This window comes from Adiantum capillus-veneris, chromosome 15 (genome assembly GCF_014529385.1).
Source record: "Adiantum capillus-veneris isolate H3 chromosome 15, ASM1452938v2, whole genome shotgun sequence".
NCBI lineage: Eukaryota > Viridiplantae > Streptophyta > Polypodiopsida > Polypodiales > Pteridaceae > Adiantum > Adiantum capillus-veneris.
The window spans coordinates 89,224,369-89,230,338 of record NC_140945.1 but is presented as its reverse complement, the minus strand read 5'-3'; positions in this window follow the sequence as shown (position 1 = coordinate 89,230,338).

Here is a 5,970-nt window from a genome sequence, read left to right as displayed (position 1 = left end):
TAATGTTGAATCATGTTGATGCCCCTTTGCATGCTGAACTTGCCAAGTCTTGTCGAAGATGGTCGAATACTCTCGAAGGATGTAGCCACTGTCCTAACTCCCGTGGGCACTTGCCCTAAGGTTTAATTTTGGTATGCCCTAAGGCTGTGGGCGGCCCAAGATGGGAAGGCCAAAAAAAAACCAAGACTGGCTATGGTGGCAGAGGCAGTGACGACGAGCAAGATGGAGAGAGAGAGGTCGAACCCTCTGCTGCTCCACTACATCGGCCTCTGTGACGTTTTTTGCTCAGCACCCTCGGGTGCACCTACCGAGCCCAAGCACACTCATTTTTTACTTCCTTGCCTCTGCTCACTCCCCTCGATAGAGGAGGATCCCACGGGTGCAACAGGGTTCGACGGTGCCTCCTAAGAGACCATGCCCGCACAGCCAAGCCTGGGCTTCGTATTTTTCCTTGCTTGCATGAACATGCAAAAAAGGTGCAGATGAGGACCACACCCTGTCGTGAAAAAACCTGAGGCTCTTGATACTAATGTAAGACAAGTGAAGCTAGATTTTGAGAGTCCACCACCCAACCACCCATTATATAGGCAAGCCCTTGGCCCTTTGTCCTAGTTGGACTCCTCATTCCACACCGCCTAGCCTGGCCCTACCCTTGTCTAATCTGGCCTTGCCGGTGTCCTGACAAATAAGCCTTGCATTCATTTGTCATACTGCAATTAATTGACCTATCAATGGGTGAGTCCTTAGATTTTTATGATGCATCTCTATAGCCCAACTTTGGATGCTACCATTGGTGCAAAATATCCAGCCGTTCAACCTAAAGAATTGAATCAATTGCAAAATTTTAACTCTAGTTTGATACTTATCTCCCATCTTGCAAAAGTTCCCAATGTTGCTTATCTGGTCCTGATCATTGCCCATGGAGAATTCTTGTTAATCCTTGCCCTTTGTTTGTCTCAACCATGTCGATCGACTCAGAAAAAACTCTATATTAATCTGGATTGAGCCTTAAGACATGCTTTGTACTTTGCATATATAATCGGGAGATGTTGCTTCCCAATCTTGCAATGCTATGACCATAGCTTTATGCTTCTTGTCTAGGAACTTGCCTGAACCACAACCCATATCAAGGCTTCTCTTTGGCTTGCAGTAGTCATTTGCATGTGATGTCTATCATTGTGTACATATTGCTATGTACGCATACCTGAATTCATTGAATATTTGGGGAACAAGCCCTTGTAAACCATCTACCATCTCCACTTTGTAGCATGCGGCTATTGCCCATGGAATGGGCCCCTTGAGTTGTCCCTTGGGTACCCCAAAAAATCAAGAAGTGTAAAGGGGTTTCCTCTCTACCTTGAGCTCTCATATCAGTATGATGTTGGTATACTTGCAATACCCACTTTTCTCAAATTTTCCACCACAATATATGTTGCACAATTTGTAAGGCCTCCATATGAGGAGAAGCGAGTGGTGCACATATATTTGGTGGATTTGATCTTTGGATGCTAATGAGATCTCTCTTTGTGATCGTAGATGGTACAAAAAAAATTGAAGGCCAACTTTGGGGGCCTTCGGAAGAAAAGACTCAGAGACTTTTAATTTGCCAAAAAAATCCTTTTGCCAAAATATCTTTGTCGAACAGCAGTCGGAAGACAACCGGAAAATGGATGTTCGGTGGCTGGATGTCCATAATCTTTGGCCGGTGGACGGATTTCCTTGTCCGCCGGTGGCCTAGTTCTAGGAGGACTTGTCTACTCAAGAGAGGCTACACATGGGTGCATGTGAGAGTCCTACTTGCAATTGGCTATCTAAGGGCGGCTACACATGGGCGTTTAGAGGCTCCCTTACATTTATATGAGTAGGCCTTCTCATAAGTAATTGAGTAGAATGGTGTACGCACTTGATGCACACCACACATCCTTGTTGAAGGGTTGTTAGTCCCTTGTATTCCTATTTTCTCTAGTTGTCTAAATCGCTATCTATGTTCTACCTTGAGAGCGCATGGGGGGATAATGCCATCACTTTGTAATAGTGTGCTAATCTAAAGTTTTTGATTTGCCACTAATCTATTTTGCATCGTATCTCTCTCTACTCTCATGCTACTAGATCCTTATTGTATTCCATATTTCTAACATAATGGAACCGTGGGAAATTAACACATGCAAATATCCACCTAGCCTTGATATATATAGACTCATAGCCTGCTAAAAATATATCACCCCTTGATCGTATATGAGTCTTGGCCCTTCGCCTTATCCCGATCTTAGCCTAGGCGTCAAAATTTTCCTTCTCCCCTCCCCCCTTGAGTGTGAATTATATCCCACCTCCCTACTTATAAGTCTAGAAGGGAAATAACCCGGGGGGGGGGGGGGGGGGGGGGGGGGGGGGGGGGGGGTTTATTTAGTAGATTCTAGGAGACTATTGACACTATTGTGAGTAATTGGTATTTTTTCATACTTCTCCACAACTTCTAACACTTTCCCCCCATAGTTTTAAACTTGAAGCATATATGAAATTTAATTTAGTTTCTACTTTGTACTCATTCGTGTCATATGCACTTGTTGAAATCGTTGTAACTTGTTGTAACTATTTAGAGGCCAATCAAAAGGTCATCCTTTAATGAGACATGGAATTTTCTACATTCATGTATGTCCTTGCTTGAACATATGAAAAAGCCAACATTTTTCTTCTCCAAAGCTTATTACACATCCCAAAAATGTGGTCAATATCTCTTGCATTGTTGGTTGATGGGTCCCACATTGAGACATGTTTTTGACACATCAAATTTGTCTCCTAAGTGGGACAATGCAATTGGACTGCTTATTAGTAGTGCCCTAGAACAATTTTAAATTTTAAATTGGAAGGAAATAACAAAAACTAGTATGGGGCAGTTAGCTAATGGTTGAGTGTGAAGTGGTTGTGTAGGGTTAGATTTTATGTGAAATATATATGGGTTTGCAATAGATTACATCTATAATGTATTGTTTTGAATAAAATTTTGTAAAATTGACAATTTATGTGTATTAGAAGTATTTTGGTTGTGTATCTTTAGGGTAGCTTTTAGAGTACTTGAGAGAGAGAGAGGGAGAGAGAGAGAGAGAGAGAGAGTTGGAGAAGGATTTTCGAAAAAAACATTGTATCCATTTGGAGTAATTGATCTTAATTTCTTAATATAAAGTGATTTTCTTTGTCCTTTATTTAGTAGTTATTTAGTAGTAAATTGATCTTGGGGGGGGGGGGGGGGGGGTAGTTATTTAGTAGATTCTAGGAGACTATTGACACTATTGTGAGTAATTGGTATTTTTTCATACTTCTCCACAACTTCTAACACTTTCCCCCCATAGTTTTAAACTTGAAGCATATATGAAATTTAATTTAGTTTCTACTTTGTACTCATTCGTGTCATATGCACTTGTTGAAATCGTTGTAACTTGTTGTAACTATTTAGAGGCCAATCAAAAGGTCATCCTTTAATGAGACATGGAATTTTCTACATTCATGTATGTCCTTGCTTGAACATATGAAAAAGCCAACATTTTTCTTCTCCAAAGCTTATTACACATCCCAAAAATGTGGTCAATATCTCTTGCATTGTTGGTTGATGGGTCCCACATTGAGACATGTTTTTGACACATCAAATTTGTCTCCTAAGTGGGACAATGCAATTGGACTGCTTATTAGTAGTGCCCTAGAACAATTTTAAATTTTAAATTGGAAGGAAATAACAAAAACTAGTATGGGGCAGTTAGCTAATGGTTGAGTGTGAAGTGGTTGTGTAGGGTTAGATTTTATGTGAAATATATATGGGTTTGCAATAGATTACATCTATAATGTATTGTTTTGAATAAAATTTTGTAAAATTGACAATTTATGTGTATTAGAAGTATTTTGGTTGTGTATCTTTAGGGTAGCTTTTAGAGTACTTGAGAGAGAGAGAGAGAGAGAGAGAGAGAGAGTTGGAGAAGGATTTTCGAAAAAAACATTGTATCCATTTGGAGTAATTGATCTTAATTTCTTAATATAAAGTGATTTTCTTTGTCCTTTATTGTTGTTGAATCTATAATTTTGATTGTGGACTTTTGTTGAACAGCTTGTATCTGTTAATGTTAGTTATCATCAATTTAGTGGCTTGTTTTTTATGTTGTAAAATCCTTCTATTTAGATTATTCGTTTGTCCAATATATATTTTTTTATTTATTACACATTGTAACTTATAAATAAAGATCTTACTTTTATTTTTTGGAGTTGTTGATTTTCAAGGAGACTTTGTTTCTGTAAAAAAAAAAAACAATTAGACTCTATTAAAATGATTTTGTATGAACTTTTATGAGTTTTAGGTATAAATATATAAGGTACTTAAAATGTATTTTAATATTTTAAAAAGTAGATTGTTATTTTAAAGTAAACAATGGATTCACATTTGGGTGGAGAGAGAGAGAGAGAGAGAGAGAGAGAGAGAGAGAGAGAGAGAAAGAAATGTGAGAATGTATTATTTGACTTTATGTTGATAATTGTACTAAAATAACCTGTCTCCATTGATTTTCAGCGTGGTCGTACGTTCCCGGCATGGTCCAGAACGGTGTAGAGGGCATAGTAACACGGAATGGCCGTTTTTAGGTCTCCGTTCCCCGTTAAATAGAGAAAGTAGCAGTGGAAGTATGGCTGAAATCTGATGTTCTAAAGAGGAATAGGATTGGCAAGGCGAACTAGTGTGGAAGGCAATATTTAGGGTTGAGAAGATGAGCGCTGCCTTCTTGTTGCAAAAACGGTACAGTTGTCCAAAAACGCAGCTTTCTAAGTCCATGTAGATGCTCTTGTGTAAGCAAGTGATCTAACGTGTTGAGGTCAAGTGGTAAGTGTCTCTCCACCCAACATGGTGGTGTTTTCTCTGGGAATGTCGGAATCCCATATGCCATGAGCATGGCCATATCTCGTGTGCATTCCTTTGATGAGTGCATAGGTGTGTCCATAGCCAACTACAAGTCACCACTTCCTCTAAAGTGTGCAACCCCCGAATGATGGTTGGAATGAATGGATCTCCCAAGGACTCTACGCCCGTAGATGATCAAGCCGACGTCGAACATATTGTGTATTACAGTAGTCACTTAGAAAAGGCACGGACCACCACGAGATGGTGTCCTGGAAGGAAGTAACTTCATTCTTTGTGTAAGAAACTTTGAAGGTAGGAATCCAAATCATTGAGACTGTAGAAGAGTAATTGCACTACAATCGAAGCCAAGCTCTCGATGACTCTGGATGACTCTGGATGTAGTCGCGGGATGCTTCATGTCGTGTATCTTGCGGGTAAAATCTCCAAGAGATTCCAAGCCATAAACTAGGAAGAGATCAAAGATCCTCCCCCTAACTCCATGTAGATAATCCTATGTAAGCAAGTGATCTTATGTGTCGAGGTCAAGTGGTAAGTGTCTATCCACCCAATATGGAGGTGTTTTCTCTGGGAATGTCGGAATCCCATATGCCATGAGCCCCATAGGTGTGTCCATAACAAACCACAAGTCACCACCTCCTCTCGAGTGGGCAACCCCCGAATCATGGCTGGAATGGATCTCTCCAATGACGAAGGTACCGTGTACTACAACAGTCACTGAGAGACCAAACGGAACACTGCGAGATGGTGTCTTGGCTGGAGGTTACTTCATCCTATGTGAAAAACAAAAGCGAAAAGGATGTTGTCCACCCAAAAACGTGATTGAGAGGTGATAAAAACGCTGCCTTCTTGTTGTGAAAATGGTACAGTTATCCAAAAACGCAGCTTTCTAAGTCCATGTAGATGCTCTTGTGTAAGCAAGTGATCTGACGTGTCGAGGCCAAGTGGTAAGTGTCTGTCCACCCAAGATGGTGGTGTTTTCTTTGGGAATGTCGGAATCCCATATGCCATGAGCATTGCCATATCTCGTGTGCATTCCTTTGATGAGTGCATAGGTGTGTCCATAGCAAACCACAAGT